Source organism: Periplaneta americana, chromosome 10, assembly GCF_040183065.1.
Source record: "Periplaneta americana isolate PAMFEO1 chromosome 10, P.americana_PAMFEO1_priV1, whole genome shotgun sequence".
NCBI lineage: Eukaryota > Metazoa > Arthropoda > Insecta > Blattodea > Blattidae > Periplaneta > Periplaneta americana.
Window position 1 is genome coordinate 155,522,408 of NC_091126.1, and position 18,009 is coordinate 155,540,416.

Genomic DNA, 18,009 nt, shown 5'->3' on the forward strand with positions numbered 1-18,009 from the left:
CTGCACATCTGGCGCCTGTAGCCCAGCCAGAGACCACCCAAATTCATAACAGAGGACCAAAGTACCGAATCTTTTCATTAATTTATAACATTTTTAATAGTTTTGCCGACACCCAGTCTGCACACTGGAATGGTCACGTACTATATGTTGTACACCAATAATAGAACGTGCCAAATTGCATATTTACTTGTTGAAAATCGGGCATGTTTCTGCATTCATTATTTTTATTTCTGTTTTTCCAGATGACGATATAAGAAATTTTAGACTCCACCTGTTTTAAAATCCGGGCGAATCAGATCCAGAAATTCAAATTATAATACTTTTCTAATTATATATATTTTTTTGCCAATCACAAGTAACTTAAAACAAATTCTGTGCATTGTTGATTCGTCGCTTGCCTTTTAGCAGTTATTTGTTTTAAATCCTTCTTATGTAGTACACGGTAGTAGTTGTCTACGTCTCTGTTAAATCGTGCCCATTATACATACTGGAAAACTGGCTTCGATTCGGATCTTTGAAAAGAAAGGAACGTGATCATACGCTTCATTTAGACAGTGCTAATAATTCAGAAGCTGTGTGTGAAGATATTAACATCATGACTCTAGTACCATTAAAGAAATATCTAGTCCTCTTCAAAGAAAAAAATACTTTCGTAAATATAACAAGAGTTATTTGGAACTTGGATTTACACGGTGTGGCAATGAGAGTGAACCAAAACCTCGGTGCGTTGTTTGTTACGAAGTGCTTTCAAACGAGTGTATGAAACCCGCGAAATTGAAACGGCACGTCTTAGAGACGAAACACGCAAGTGTAAAAGTAAACCTGTAGAATTATTAATGTATTAACATTTATTTATTTTGTTAATTAATAAGTTAAAGATTATTCAAACCCAAACAGCCTTGAATTATTAAAAAAAAATAAACTAATTTTTTTCTATTAACATTAACTTAATTTGTTAACACTAATACAAAATTAATTGAAATAAATTAATTTTAATTCATTAATTCTATTTTAAATTATAAGTACACTGGTATTAAAATATGGTACAAAAATAATAACTTTGCTTTCGAACGGAAAAAGAGTAAGGTGGTCCGCGGAACTGTTCTGACTTAAAAAGGTGGTCCCCAATTCAAAAAAGTTTGAGAAACGCTGCTCTAGAGTATGCCATTAGGCAAGTCCAGGATGATAGACAGGATTTGGAATTGAACGGGTTACATCAGCTGCTTGTCTCTGCGGATGACGTGAATATGTTAGGAGAAAATCCACAAAAGATTATGGAAAATACGGGAATTTTACTTGAAGCGAGTAAAGAGATAGGTTTGGACGTAAATCCCGAAAAGACAAAGTATATGATTATGTCTCGTGACGAGAATATTGTACGAAATGGAAATATAAAAATTGGAAATTTATTCTTGAAGAGGTGGAAAAATTCTAATACTTGGGGGCAACAATAACAAATATAAATAATACTCGGGAGGAAATTAAACACAGAATAAATATGGGAAATGCCTGTTATTATTCGGTTGAGACGCTTTTATCGTCCAGTCTGCTGTCAAAAAATCTGAAAGTTAGAATTTATAAAAGAGTTTTATTACCGATTGTCTTTTCTGGTTGTGAAACTTGGACTCTCACTTTGAGAGATGAACATAGGTTAAGGGTGTTTGAGAATAAGGTGCTTAGGAAAATATTTGGGGCTAAGAGGGATGAAGTTACAGGAGAATGGAGAAAGTTACATAACACAGAACTGCATGCATTGTATTCTTCACCTGACATAATTAGAAACATTAAATCCAGACTTTTGAGATGGGCAGGGCATGTAGCACGTATGGGCGAATCCAGAAATGCATATAGAGTGTTAGTTGGGAGACCGGAGAAAAAAAGACCTTTGGGGAAGCCGAGGCGTAGATTGGAAGATATTAAATGGATTTGAGGGAGGTGGGATATGATGATAGAGACTGGATTGATCGTGCTCAGGATAGGGACCTATGGCGGGCTTATATGAGGGCGGCAATGAACCTCCGGGTTCCGCAAAAGCCAGTAAGTAAATAAGTATAATTTTGTTTAAATATGTATTATTCATGTTGATAATTCGATACATATACAGTCATTGCTAACAACTAAATGAAGCAATCCACACTGTCACACTACATGATTTGTATCAGCTACCTCTCCATCCCCACTCCTCCAACGTAGACTGAAGTCTTACGGGTTGCATTCAGCAGTGATTCGGCGTCACCTAATGCTTTGTACACGCCTGTCCTACATCCACACCTCAGTTTGCCGGAGCTTCAGGACAAATACGTACAAATGATTGGATGAATGAAAATTTATGGACATAATGTTTGATAAAGATACATATTTCAGCAAGTATATTTTCACTAATGCAGTGGCTGTTTCACTAATTCATTCCAATTTTGGATAAATTTTCATTTTCAGTAACTTAAGGCTATATTGCAGTTTTCATTTCAATGCACGTTAGCTTGTCTTCTTTACTATGGGACCCAAAAACTCTGCTAGAAATTTGTACCATAATATAAAATATTATCACTAAATATTTTTTAAGCTTTTTTTTTATAAATCACTTTCATCATAGTTCGAGAGTACGAAAGAAATTCAAACTATGCTCCATCCATTCAATGGAATTTAGTTCAGAAAACAATGTTCTTTTGTTACACTCATTACTTTATCTTGAGTGAATAAAGATGTTAGGATGACGTCGTGGCATTCCGTGGTTTTGCATGAAGCAGTAAAACATATGTTCGCGTGAGAAGTAAAAGAAACGAGTCATAGACCTCTGCATTTCTCTGATATTTTTATACAAGGTGATTCACGAGGAAAGTTAAAAATTTTAGGATACGATATCTTAGGCCATTTTGAGTGAAAAAGTTCTTATGAACATAGGTCCGTTTTCGAAGCATGGCGGAACTACATGCACTTTTTTGGTAAAACGTCTCGCCCCAATGTGAATCAGACGTTACCATATGCTGCTGACGTGAAATAAGGTCATCGATGAATTACGTAACATTGCAATCTGCATTGTGAGCGATGTAGATAAGAGAAGAGAAACAAACCGGGTGGTGGGGCATTACAAATGTCATAACAAATACGCTATCACGTATCACTTCACAGCAGTTCAGTCAGCTACCTACAGTACAGTAGTTATACATGTACAGTTATCGGAAGTGTTAAGAGTTGTGTTTTTGAGATGCCTTATAAATTTTCGACTGCAGAATACGCCGATATTGTGTATGTTTATGGTTTGTGCGTTGGAAGTTCCTTGCGTGCCGTCGCTGAATATGAACGACGCTTTCCGAACAGAAGGGTACCATATCGAAGAGTATTTACTGTCTATGGGGTTGAGTGAAAGACTTGGAATAGCAAAGGAACGGGGAAATGAGAGAGGCGCTAATCGACCTATTTTGGATGCGGCATAAAGACAGCCACGTGCAAATCCCCCGAGCGATGAGCACGATTAACGCCCTAGCGCAACAGTGCGTCGAAGCAGAAGGAGGTACCTTTGAAAAGGTGTGAAAACATCGACCCCGTCTTCTAGAATATTAGGTGTATGCATACGTTAATATAAACTTTAAATTTGTCCGTTATCTGTCTCCAAATGCGAGTTAGTACAATGGAATCTCAGAAGTTTCTGTGAAATCAAAGAGCCATATCTCCGTAACCGTTCGAAAACGGACCTATATTCATATGAACTTTTTCACTCAGAATGACTTCAGAATTCACATCCTAAATTTTTTACCTTTCCTCGTGAATCACCCTGTATATTTTGTATTTATTGCTACATGAAATATCAAGTAAATACGTAATGGACGTAGCGCACACCTGTTTGAGTATGTTCGTATTCGGGGACGGTTCCTATAAATAAATATTTTGTACTAAATTGGACATTACAAAGATTGTACGTAAAGATTAATTTTTGGTCCTACAGAATATATCTGATATGGTAACAATTGTTATTAGAGGAGAAAAATTCGCTCGGCTCCGGGGATCGAACCCGGGTACTTGGTTCTACGTGCCAAGTGCTCTAACTACTGAGCTACGCCGAAGTTCAATCCAACTTCTGAACAGATGGCAGAAGTATACCGATTTTACTTTCCTGGTAACTATACAGAATGTTGCATGTATAAATGTTTAAATTCCTAATAACTTCAAAACACTACAGTAAAACAGGAGTCGTCATCTCAGTGCACTATGGTGCAGGCACAGTTTGCTCGCTGCCCAGTTCTACCCCTTAGACACCAACTGTGCAGCAGGAGGTGGGGGGAATGAATCGGGTGAAGGCAGTGGCGTCCGTTCACTTGTTCAACCCTATTAATCTGTCTCTAATAATTATAATAAACACGGAAGAAGCATGTACTTAATTTATTTTAAGAGGAACTGTGTAATAAGTAAACCACTTTTCAGATTAAGACAGGAAACAATATGTATTTTTCAGTTATGCAGTGTATCGGTTATGAAAGTAAATAGCTTTTTTTATATTAAAGTAATTGAGAACTTACAGACCTATAGGCCTAATGCATTTTCACGATTACGAAATATTAAACAAATCGAATCCATTAGTAATATTTAAATCATGTCATCCTATTCCTGTGTTCAAGTGTCATCAATAAAATAAAATAAATTATGCATTTTTTATCTGACACTATATATCACAAAACCAATTATTTGTTATTATGTATAACATATGAAACATATTATCGTTTCTGTTACAAGGCTAAAGTAGGCTTAAATTATTTTATTACAATGTAAATAACAGATTATGAAATATATTTTCGCTGTTCGTTGGCATTGGTTTTCCTGGATTTTTAAATCAATTTTTAGTTTAAGACAACAAGCAACTTGTACTTCTTCGTTATTTATTGCAGCGGTTTTGAAAGCAAATAGTTTTCTTTCATATGAAATTAATTGAGAACTTACAGACATATAACGCATTTTCACTGTTACGAAATATTAAATAAATCGAATCCATTACTAATATTTAAATCCTGTCATCCTATTCCTTTGTTTAAGTGTCGTCAATAAAATAAAATTAATTCTACATTTTTTATCCGACACTATATATATCACAAAACAATTATTTGTTATTTTGTATAACATATGAAACATATTGTCGTTTCTGTTACAAGACTGAAGTGGGCCTAAATTATTTTATTACCATGTAAATAACAAATGATACAAATTATTGTCGCTGATCATTAGCATTGGTTTTCCTGGATTTTTTAATTAGATTTTCCCTCACTAATTGGTTTATGTTAGGTGTCAATGCTCGTGCAGAACACAATCGAAGAAGACATTGTAAATTAAGGTTAGAAAGTTGGCTTCTGTGTTGGGATGCGTTGGCTTGGCTCGACACACTGCACACTACTACCTCCTCAGCCAGAGTCTGGGCGCTCCGAACTACAGGGACATCATTTTATTTTTACTAACATTTTTAATATTAACCTGGCTATACTTTTAGAGAACCGGAAACACAGATTGCTCCCCCTTCCACGACTGTAGTTCGATGATACTGGCGTAACATACAAACAAATCACTTTACTAGGTATAGGAGGGAAGAAAAGTAGTTCATCCATTTACGTAAACTAGGAAATATCGCGATTTTGAGTTCGATAATTTTCATTAGGTTTTTGTTTAATCTTAATACAGTACTCTATTAACAATAAGTGTTTTTACTCACGAACTGAGTTAGCCATGCGAACGTATTCATTATGCAGTGTATATTATACTGTCTACAGCACATTAGCGTACGATATAGAGAATGAAGTTAAATTGAAAAATAATCATAATATGGATATTTAAAAACATTTCTGAAAATGGTGGCCGTTCATTTCGATACAGGCTTCAGTTCTTTTGTGCATATTATCGCACTATAGACTATTGCATCTAATTTCAATTGCCAGTTTCGTCCTTCGTACCAGTAACTCATGTTGAAATAATTCTGTACCTCCTCTATAAAAGAGTACCTTACGTACTGTAAATTCAATCTTCACTTCTGCCCGACTGCACAGATAAAATTACTCAGACATGCCATCTACTGTTCGTCCAAGTGGTTATGTCGCAGGATCGTAGAAAGGGGGAAAATCACGTGACAGTGAATTACTTAACGAGTCCCTTTTATTTAAGTTATTTTAAACAGTTGTATAATATTACGTAAACATCCAATTGCTAACAGAAATTAATGTTTTCAGAAAAGAGCTAAGTCAGCCCTGCTTTTACAGAGGGGCGAACAGAAGCAGGTGGAGGAAGTAGGGATGCGACGTAGGCAAACGGACAGCACCTGTGCAAGAATATGATTCAATATAGAAAGCTCTTTCATCACTGGAAAACGCGAACATATTTCTGGAACGTACTATACTCACTAACTCAGTGCTGTTTACTATATGCGGTCTTGGATCTGTGTGTAGAGGACAGTTGGAACTTCATTAGTAGAAGGGGTGGGAGTGAAGTACATTCAAAATCTCAGGTACAAAGAAATTGAAGTAAAAATAAAATGATCTCCCTGTAGTATGCAGGCCAGTTGACGATGGCTGCACTAAAACTTCACTTACCATGATGAAAGAGAGATGGAACGGAGAAAAATTCTCTCCGGCGCCGGGATTTGAACCCGGGTTTTCAGCTCTACGTGCTGATGCTTTAACCACTAAGCCACGCCGGATACAATCCCGACGCCGTTTAGAATCGTCTCAGATTAAGCTCCATCTCTTGGGTTCCCTCTAGTGGCCGCCCTCTGCACTACGTCATAGATGTCTATGAACGCAGGACCGAAGTCCATACATGTGTAGAGGTGCACTCAGATGAGTGACTGATTGGCCGGGGTCCGACGGTATGGGCGCCGTCTTTAAATCACAAAGTGATTTATTACGCATATCATATTTATTTTGATGTACCGAAGTACATATGATATTTCCATGCAGATATTCTGCTTTCTGAGATGATGAGAGAGAGATGGAACGGAGAAAAATTCTCTCCGGCGCCGGGATTTGAACCCGGGTTTTCAGCTCTCCGTGCTGATGCTTTAACCACTGAGCCACGCCGGATACAATCCCGACACCGTTGAGAATCGTCTCAGATTAAGCTCCATCTCTTGGGTTCCCTCTAGTGGCCGCCCTCTGCACTACGTCATAGATGTCTATGCACGCAGGACCGAAGTCCATACATGTGTAGAGGTGCACTCAGATGAGTGACTGGTTGGCCGGGGTCCGACGGTATGGGCGCCGTCTTTAAATCACAAAGTGATTTATTACGCATATCATATTTATTTTGATGTACCGAAGTACATATGATATTTCCATGCAGATATTCTGCTTTCTTAGATGATGAGAGAGAGATGGAACGGAGAAAAATTCTCTCCGGCGCCGGGATTTGAACCCGGGTTTTCAGCTCTCCGTGCTGATGCTTTAACCACTGAGCCACGCCGGATACAATCCCGACACCGTTGAGAATCGTCTCAGATTAAGCTCCATCTCTTGGGTTCCCTCTAGTGGCCGCCCTCTGCACTACGTCATAGATGTCTATGCACGCAGGACCGAAGTCCATACATGTGTAGAGGTGCACTCAGATGAGTGACTGGTTGGCCGGGGTCCGACGGTATGGGCGCCGTCTTTAAATCACAAAGTGATTTATTACGCATATCATATTTATTTTGATGTACCGAAGTACATATGATATTTCCATGCAGATATTCTGCTTTCTTAGATGATGAGAGAGAGATGGAACGGAGAAAAATTCTCTCCGGCGCCGGGATTTGAACCCGGGTTTTCAGCTCTCCGTGCTGATGCTTTAACCACTGAGCCACGCCGGATACAATCCCGACACCGTTGAGAATCGTCTCAGATTAAGCTCCATCTCTTGGGTTCCCTCTAGTGGCCGCCCTCTGCACTACGTCATAGATGTCTATGCACGCAGGACCGAAGTCCATACATGTGTAGAGGTGCACTCAGATGAGTGACTGGTTGGCCGGGGTCCGACGGTATGGGCGCCGTCTTTAAATCACAAAGTGATTTATTACGCATATCATATTTATTTTGATGTACCGAAGTACATATGATATTTCCATGCAGATATTCTGCTTTCTTAGATGATGAGAGAGAGATGGAACGGAGAAAAATTCTCTCCGGCGCCGGGATTTGAACCCGGGTTTTCAGCTCTCCGTGCTGATGCTTTAACCACTAAGCCACGCCGGATACTTACCATGTTTTACTTCCGAACCCCTCAATTTATGTTCTGTATCAGACATCTGCAAGCGTGAAAATCTATGCGCAAAATTGGTTGTATATGACGAACAGCTTCATTAGATAGGCCGCATAAATACATGGAAGTGCCGGACGGTGCCCGTGGACCGCGTGTTGTACACCACAGTCATAAAGTTTCCGAGGAATAACTGGAAACTCTATAATTCTCACAAGTAGATATTTACGCTTCTAACTGCAGGCGGCGGGGGTAGCAACATGCCTCTCAAGTATCGTGTTTACAGACCACGGGTCTTTTCATTGCCATAAACAAATGTCAAGTTAATTTCCTAAAGAAAAAAGAAAGGTCAACCTTGGTTGTTCGTTAAAATGGGTGACGTAATTAGAATTTAATTAGGAGAGCCATTACAAATGACAAATTGCCTTCGGAGTTATAAAACAATGTCCGATCAGTTCGCCTCGTTGAGGCAGGCCAATCGTGGCAGCAGTAGTTGAAGACACGAAGAAGGCGTTGGCGACGACACCCACGTGAAATTGAATTAACGATCAGTACTTCTAAGGCTTCAGCCTCTTGGACATACGTGTCCTGGATCGAAGTCTAAAGCTGCTATTTTGAGATTATTTTTTCGTAATTTTCGTGTAGATAATCTTCAATAGCAAAAGTCTTATTTTTACATTCCAGTAGTGCATTAAATTATCATCGTCTCTTTATGTCGCAGTGCTTTTGCCGGTGAGAGCTATTCTTCTTTATCTCTACCCTTTTGCTAAACATACTCATCCCATGACGTATATACAGAATAAGTTCAAGGAATTTGTACGAACGCGTCTTAAAAAATAAATATTTTCTGAAGAAATTGTGTACAGTTCTAATAAGAATAGCGAAACTTCGATATTTCTCCGTACCACTTAAATTAACGAAAATTACCACTAGATTTTGGCACATCACTCAAGCTACAAGATGTGAATCACTGCGAAACTATTACACCCACTCAACCTGATCCAAATATCTTCGATTCTTTTGTAATTCAATTGATGATTTTGTCTAATATTTGCTCACACAATGATGACGTAATCCAATGGTAACAATATGATATTGCACTTCTTTCTCTGTTGTGGTCAAGGATAAATTTTTAATAATCTGTTCTTACGAAAGCAGTAATTATTTCTTTGTGGTCCACGGTACATTCTGTATTTTTCTTCGCTATGGATCAGGACAAATCTGTATCACTTGAGGCATTCCCGACGTTTGATGTAGAATAACTCTTCTCGGGTTGTCAACCAAGTGAGTTGGAGATTGGTTCCAAGCTTTCGATGGCTAGCTCTGCCATCTTCTACAGGGAATGAAGTGATGTTGCAGTATGTCTAGCCAGTATATATATACAAGTCCTACTATTGTATATATATGTATATATATATATAAATATATCGGCTAGACACGGTCCCACATCACTTCAGTCCCTGTAGAAGATGGCAGAACTAGCCATCGAAAGCTTGGAAGCAAATCTCCAACTCATCTGGCTGAGAACCCGAGAAGAGTTATTCTGCAGGACAAATCTGTCCACCTGTCGAATAAAAAGCAAAATTTGTAACGGCTGTCCTAATTCAAACCTAATTACGTCACTCATTTCATCGAAAAACCAAAGTTGACCATTTCTTATTCTTCATTGTTCTATATACACTTTTAACATTCAGAACTATACATAATCACTGATTAACTTTATGATATCTTTACTATGTTAACATTTTAGGAAACTACCTGACTGACTAGTTTCGAAGTGTTATTCTTCATTGCCCGAAGCCTAGTGAAGATCTGGTTTCCTGTTGTGATGATGTGTGTTCATGATAGTGTTGAAAAGGGTGTGTTTTGAAATTGAATTCAGTGTTCAGGATGTGCTGAGGGTGTGTTTTTGTACGTTTTTAAATGTAACATTGTTCTAGAGGGTCAAGTTTCTGTGCTTTTGGCTGGGTGTTTAGTATTTTCATGTCAGTGTCTACGTTGCTGTAGTTCTGATTGGAGTTTGTGATATGTTCTGCGTAGGTTGAATTGTAGTGCACTTTGATTATGGCTGTGATTTGTTCCTTGTAACGTCTTTGAAATGATCTTCCAGTCTGCCCAATGTATAAGTCCAGACGTTTGAGATGGGCAGGGCATGTAGCGCGTATGGAAGAATCCAGAAATGTAGACTATATAGTGTTATTTGGAAGACTTGAGGGTAAAGGATCTCTGGGGAGGCCGAGACGTAAATGAGAGGATAATATTAAAATGGATTTGAGGGAGGTGTGATATACTGGTAGGGACTGGATTAATCTTGCTCAAGATAGGGACCTATGATGGGCTTATGTGAGTGTGGCAGTGAACCTCCGGGTACCCCAAAAGCCATTTATAAGTAAGAATGCAAGGCATACCGAAAGTCTGACCAAACCAAACCTATGCCACTGATCAGAAACTTTGCGAAAACTCTGTGCTGACAATATCTGTAAAGATAATTAACCGAAGGTCTGATCACTCAGCCAGCCAGCCAGCAGGAGGGACATAGGATGCAGTGCTTCGTTATCTGTGCGGTAACCTTTTTAAACATGACGTATCCCATTTGTCTAGGGAGATAAAATTGCGAAGTTAGAGGCTAGATTCGTGCACCAAATTTACATCACTTGATCTCCTCTTTCACGTGCCGTTATTTTCAGATATTTTTTTAACCTCCTGTAGCTGATGAGAAAATTTTCTCTTATACTAACAACACAGTGTTTGAAAATGTTTTGTTGTTAAGCGATGTTTATTATGAAATGAACTGAGTTTAAAATGAATAAAATGATTATTAAGTTATAGTCACTGGAACGGGATTACATGGTGTTAATGAAGCAATTGAGTAATTAAATTTCAGAGAAAAGTAAAGTTACTGTCCGTGCGAATGGTTATGTTACAGGGTCGTCGAAACTTGGGAATTCACGTGACAGTTGATTACTTAACGAGGCCCTATTCTTTAAATTATTTTAAACAGTTGTATGAAATTACATATACTTCCAATTTCCTACAGCAAATATTTTCAGGAGAGAACCTAACAGCCCAGCCACTAGCTTTTACAGTGGGGCCAGCAGAAACGGGCGGGGGAACCGGGATGTTACGTAAGCACTTGGATGGACAGTACACACTATTTTAGTATAAAATTTTGTGAAAAACTTAGAGAATAGCACCCAGGTATCCATTTTGAGAGGCTGTAATATAACATGACTACTGCCTATGGCAGCGGTCATCAGCACAGTGCACCCTCGGGCTAGTGTCCCTTACCCGCGGATAAGGGACTGCACTATGGTGCATCCATAGCTGCTGGCGGGTATGGTCTCTCTCTCTCTCTCTTCCTGCTGCACGTCGGGGCATATTACGATGCATTGCTTACCCGTTACCCATTTCAGCGAATGCTGACGACCATTGGCGTATGGTGTTGATTCATTTAAGTATTTTATTTATGTTTTTTTAGTACGAATTATCCGTATTATGTTTTAACGTAACGGATAAAGAGTTAGGCCTATATTAATGTTTCTTGAATAATATTAAAGTTTGTTGGCGGAGATAGAACGGTTTCCTGAGGGCGGCACAATACGATGATAAAATAAGGTAATTCACAACAAATTAATATACAAATCAACGTTTATGTAAACGACATATTTCTACAATAGGCATTCATTATGTGATTTGTCTATTTTTAGTATGAATAAGAAAGACTTGTGAGAAGCCTGGTACATTTTCTGGAGAGAGTACATTCATTTCACTTAAGGTCACATTGAGTTCGTGGTATATTCGTTACTTTTTTGAAAGTGTAGAATAAAGTGGAACTAAAAATATTAGTAATAATAAATAACCTCTTAATACTACGAATAATAGTGTTAAGTGATGGTGCATTATTATTATTGCGGGTGATAACAATCAACTGCGACTAGTGATCATACAAGTGAAAACAAATGGCGAAGTGGATAAATATGAAGAATCTTACAGAATCAGTGATGGCTCATCTTTCTATTTCACACAAGGATCTCAGGAACATGTTAACAAAAATGTACAATATTTATTATCGACGTTTTGCTATAATATGCTTATCCAAGCAAGGTATAGTTTTCAGACGGTATGAATGTTTAACTGAAGTTTTTCATTGTATACTCTATGCACCATTGTAGCGTACATGTATTTGTCCTTATTAAGCGTGTGGGCGCATTCGATTGCTCATGATAAGAGTATGTATTTCAGATATACCAATTATAACTCCTCAGAGTTATGCCTCCTCCAGGGCTAATGCTAAAGAGAGAAGGCAGCCAATATCACTTGTATCTGGGAGGCATTGCTTCCCCATGCCACACCGTATTTCCTCCGGTACCAGCTATCTATTTTGAGAGGCTGTAATTTAGCATGACTATTCTCTATGATGATGATTAATTCAAGTATTTTGTTTACTGTTTTCTTATATTAGTTTTAATGTAACGGATAAAGCGTTATATTAACGATCATTGAATGACAGTAAAGTCTGTTTGGTATGAAGGAAGGGCCTTTATCATTGTGAAGTCCTGTGTTGCATTGGTCCGACAATGTGGGAATGACCGAACGAAATAATACAAAGATAACCGGGTTTGTGTCTCCTATAAGGGATTGAAAATCTCGCAGACAGACAATTTCATATCGACTGCACCGTACCACAAGGGCGTATCAACAAATATTTTGCATTACTGAAATATTTTAATATAATCTATTTATGTTTGAAAACAATCCTTTGAGAGTTATAATGAACAAGAGAAAAAATCAAAGATTGTACCTATTTATTTATTTTATTTTATTTATTTTATTTATTCCTCACCTTCCCGTGGTCCACCCTGTTTCTACCAACGAGGAAATGGCGACCGAGTCACAGCGGTATAAATGTTTCATCAAATGCAGAGGAAATGCTGCATTACAAGCCTGTCCAGAGGCTAAAAGTGGCAGCCCTACTACCGGACTACCTAAGGATAAGGCTAGTAACCTATCTTAGGGAAAATTACATTACTTTCAAGCCTCTAACAAGAAACCTAGAGGACATAGTCGACCAAGAAGACCTTTTATAAGACTGCTAGATGGGGCCGATACAGGTCTACAGAGGCCTAATTCGTGAAGGATGATGATGATTTTATTTAGTTTATTTATTTCATTTATTTATTTATTCTGGTGTAGTTAACGCCATCAGGCCTTCTCTTCCACACCACAAGAAATAGAAATACAATACAATACAAAATGTCGGAAAAAATCATTCGATATTTAAATGACTCTTATGTAAGCTTGCAGTTTTGTTTATACGCACTTGAGAAATGATGCCTTGATATTTTGGCTTTTTCCTAAGATCACTTGGAAAGTGGTAATTTTGTGGTAGCAGGGTTTGGAATGGACCGGAACCGTTCCGATCCTGAATTTCAGAAACTCTTCCGTTTTGTCTCCTCTTGTACCATCTGAATCGTTTTAATTTTGTATTAATTAGATGCAATATTTCAATACACATTTCAATGAAGTTTGAATTAAAATGTTAAAAATAATGACAACTGTAATATCGTCGGTGCTTTATTGTATTATACACTATCTACCAAAAAGTAATTGGGCACTGTTTTTGCCCCTTTAGAACCTCGTAGTACCACCTCTTGTTGCTATAACAGCAGCCACCCTGTATATTCAGTATATTCAGTATTGTACAGTCAGAGCACACAACATTGTGCAATTGACAAAGTCAATAAGAAGTAAACAACAAAACAATAAAATCAATTCAAAAACTCTCAATAACGTTGACATTAAAAAAACTCATTAATTTCATAAAATGGTTTGTTGATTAACCAACCAGAGACAAATCTGTTAAAAGACTTCCTTTCCAGATTAAGAAGATATCTCAGAAATTTATTTGCTATTTTTAACGACATAATAAAATAATTATTCTTTGTTTTAGTCACCCTACACTTAGGTATGTCAAAAAGGTCACGGTTTCTGGTGTTGTATAGGTGAACATCATTCCTATGTGTCAACATATGTGAATTTTCTTTGACGAAATTTAGGGCTTGATAAATATACAGTGATGTTACAGTCATAATTTTTTCATTTACAAATAACGGTCTGCAGTGTGCCTTCATTGATGAATTAGTTATAATTCTAATAGCTTTCTTGTAACATAAGTACCTTATTAGTATGAGAACTGTTACCCCATAAAAGTAGTCCATAAGAAAGTACACTATGAAAATAAGAAAAATAGACAACTCTAATGTAATTCTTCGGAACATACATTTTCAAATTTCGCAGAAGAAATATTACTCTTGACAATTTTTTACAAACAGACTCAACATGGTCTGCCCAAGTAAGTGTGCTGTCCACCGTAATACCAAGAAGTTTAAAATTATTATTTTCCATGACTGTACTACTAAACAACAAAGATGTAGTTTTACTTTCATTTAAAAGAAATGTATTAAAACTAAATCATTTCTTGGCTGTATTAAAAACGGAATTACTAAGAGTTTTCAATTCATTAATATCACTACGACTTGTCAAGAAAGTGGCGTCATCAGCGAATACCACAGAATAAGCAGAGACATTGCACATCAAATCATGCCTGTCAGGCATGCTCTCCACTACTTTGTTTAGGATATCCACTAGAATGCGTCGCCATTCCTCTCGCAACATGGCACTCAGTTGGACAATGGAAGTTGGCCGCATCTCCCGAGACCTCAATTGCCGGTCCAATTCGTCCCAAAGGTGCTCAATGGGATTGAGATCAGGACTCCGTGCAGGCCAGTCCAACCGGTGAACATAACTGTCTGCATCACTGCATAGTAGCCGCCGAAACATGAGACCAACTTCCATTCACTCTCTCATTCTCTCTCTCTATGCTGAATAAAAAATGTTTCTTTTATTACCCTCTATCTACCATATTCTTCTATAACATAAGTTCTGAATCACCCTGTATAATGCAAGTAAAGAAATTAAATGGCTTTGAAATCCTGATAATTAGGGACACGCTGTATATTTATTACGGTAATATTCGGTATCGTCTCTCTGGCCATTAATTCCGTCGTCATCAACACCGCCGTGTCCACGAAAATAATAGGACGTTCCGGTTCGTGAAAACGTTCATTTCGAGCACCGAGCGAGAGTAAGATGGAATTGCTTTATAAATATTTGAAGCTCCAAGCAATATATTTGTGAGGAACATCCCATATTACTGAGCAGCGAAGTGGCTTCAAGCAACAGCACGTGTGAGAAGAGCTCCAGCTGTCCCCAAGGCGCCACACTATCCATTGTACCTTATTAGTAAGTCGTTAGGCAAGCGCTTGCACTTAATCTTATATAAACCTCAGACTAATTACTTTTCTTAGTTTATTAATTAAGGCTTGAAATGTCGGCAAGGTTGTTCTAAATTAATCAGGTTTACACTTGGAGCAAAGACCTCGCTATTTGAGAATAGGGAACACCTTGCCTATGCGTCACAGATGTGTCTCTGTAACAATTCATGAAAACTTATTTTTTCTTTCCTTTGTGAGGGCAATGATATTTCACTTAGGGTAATAATATGTGGCTCTTCAAAAATTAAAATGAGCCTTTGCTAGATTTCATCACATTACATGGTTCGTTACAGTTCACTGATTTGCTCCTATTTTGATTGTTGTATTATCAACAACAATAGTTATTATTTTATCACTCGTAATACCGAGTGAAATTTAGGAATACTGATAAATGAAATACAAATCTTTTAACAGGCACATTATTATTATTATTATTATTATTATTATTATTATTATTATTATTATTATTATTATTATTATTATTATTATTCACAACATGGATTTACTAAAACTAAATCCACTGTCATTAACCTGGTCACATATCTAAATCAAATTGTACCAATAATTGAAACGCAGGGACAAACTGATTCAATATATTTTGATTTCAGCAAAGCTTTTGATGTAGTTCCGCACTATATCCTTCTCGATAAGTTAGGAAATATTGGCCTTTCTGTAAGCTACGTACGTAAAGTGGTTCGAAAATTATTTAAGTAATAGAGTTTCATGTGTAAGACTGTTTAATATACACTCTTATTCTTATAATATAAATTGCGGAGTCCCGCAGGGATCTACTTTAGGACCTCTCCTATTTATTGTATTCATAGATGATATATGTAAAAGAATAAGTTCTGACTGTTTATTATTTGCAGACGATTTAAAAATTTTTCGTACAATCAAAAGTAGTACTGACTGTCAATCACTTCAATGTGACATTAATTCAGTCGCTAAATGGTCGGAAGACAATGGTATGAAAATTAACGTATCCAAAACTAACGTAATAACCTTTTCTAGAAAAACTTCTTTACTGAAATTTAATTATTATCTAAATGTACTAATTAACAGAACGGATTGCGTAAAAGATTTGGGAATATTCTTTGACAGTAAATTGTATTTTCATAGTCACGTTGATTACATTTACAATCACGCAATCAGAATGCTAGGAATAATACGGTCAATAACTTATTCTTTTTCCACGTCCGATTCTCTTTTAATGCTATACTATACATTGGTGCGATCGAAACTCGAATATGCATCTGTAGTTTGGAACTCGATTACAACTACGGACTCGGCTAAATTAGAAAATATACAAAGAAAATGTATATCCTTATGTTCATTCAGATTTCTGCCCATTAATTCCGGGTATAGTTATGAGAGAAAATGTGAATATTTTAATTGTCAAAATCTATATGCTAGACGCCATGAGCTAGATTATCTGTTCTTTTGTAAAGTCCTCAAAGGTGATATATCCTGTGACTCTTTCTTAAACAATATTACCTTACGTATTCCAACAAAAGATATGAGAGCCCACAAACTTTTCTATATTAGAAATTCGAAATTTCTTTCACCAGTCTCCAGATGCATTAAAAATGCCAACATGCATGGCTGCGAATTCGATCCCTTCAATGTATAGACTTTGTTTGCTCTTGGCAACGATTTATCATTTATGTATTATTTTAGGCATTATACTCAATTAACATTGTCTCATAGTATTCTTAGTTATCCATTCATCGTCATTATTGTAATTAATTGTAATTATATTTATGTGTAATAATTATTTTTGTTTTATGTTTTTTGTTATATTTGTGCTGAACTGTAATTGGCCACTGGCTGTTGTACAGCACATTAAATAAATAAATAAAATAAAAATAAAAATAAATTATTATTATTATTATTATTATTATTATTATTATTATTACTAGCCGTACCCGTGCGCTCCGCTGCACCTGTTAGAAATAAATATAAAGTAATTACATTATTAAAATAGGACGTTTGATCCAGGGAACATTCGTGTTTGATAGAAGGATAAATATTTTAATATGTTACTTAATTTAAATTATATTTAAATAATTAAAATGCGATCATTTCGGTCCAGAGAACAATCATTTGGTGCAATGACAATTCCTTTAACATGTTTCTTAACTGTTGTTACATGCAACCATAATTTAATGAAGATTGACATACCATTTATTTTTAATGTGTATATTTTCTATTACTTGCTATATGTTTGAGAAGTTACTGTAATAACATTGTAGAATTATGTCCATCTAGAGAAACTACAATTTCCAATGGTGAAATAATAATTAAACAATTAATTTTATTAGCTTCCGATATTACTTCATACAAACACAGAAACATTCTCTGTAGGCTATGTTTAATGGCGTTCGATTGTTATTGTCCAAGGCCCCTTATAGACGAAGTCATTTATTTTTATTTCAGTACAGCGCCTTAGATGGCGTTGTTATTATAATTTTAA

At 36.7% G+C, this 18,009-nt stretch overlaps 5 non-coding genes across 5 annotated transcripts; all 5 read right to left on the reverse strand.

The window, feature by feature from the left end:
• Positions 1-6,598: 6,598 nt before the first annotated feature.
• TRNAY-GUA (transfer RNA tyrosine (anticodon GUA)) lies at positions 6,599-6,670 on the reverse strand. Its single transcript has one exon. It is a non-coding gene; the product is annotated as a tRNA-Tyr (tRNA).
• Positions 6,671-6,980: 310 nt separating this feature from the next.
• On the reverse strand, positions 6,981-7,052 carry TRNAS-GGA (transfer RNA serine (anticodon GGA)). The gene has a single exon. It is a non-coding gene; the product is annotated as a tRNA-Ser (tRNA).
• Positions 7,053-7,362: 310 nt separating this feature from the next.
• TRNAS-GGA (transfer RNA serine (anticodon GGA)) lies at positions 7,363-7,434 on the reverse strand. The gene has a single exon. It is a non-coding gene; the product is annotated as a tRNA-Ser (tRNA).
• A 310-nt stretch (positions 7,435-7,744) lies between these two features.
• TRNAS-GGA (transfer RNA serine (anticodon GGA)) lies at positions 7,745-7,816 on the reverse strand. Its single transcript has one exon. It is a non-coding gene; the product is annotated as a tRNA-Ser (tRNA).
• A 310-nt stretch (positions 7,817-8,126) lies between these two features.
• Positions 8,127-8,198, reverse strand: TRNAS-GGA (transfer RNA serine (anticodon GGA)). Its single transcript has one exon. It is a non-coding gene; the product is annotated as a tRNA-Ser (tRNA).
• Between the last annotated feature and the right edge of the window lie 9,811 nt (positions 8,199-18,009).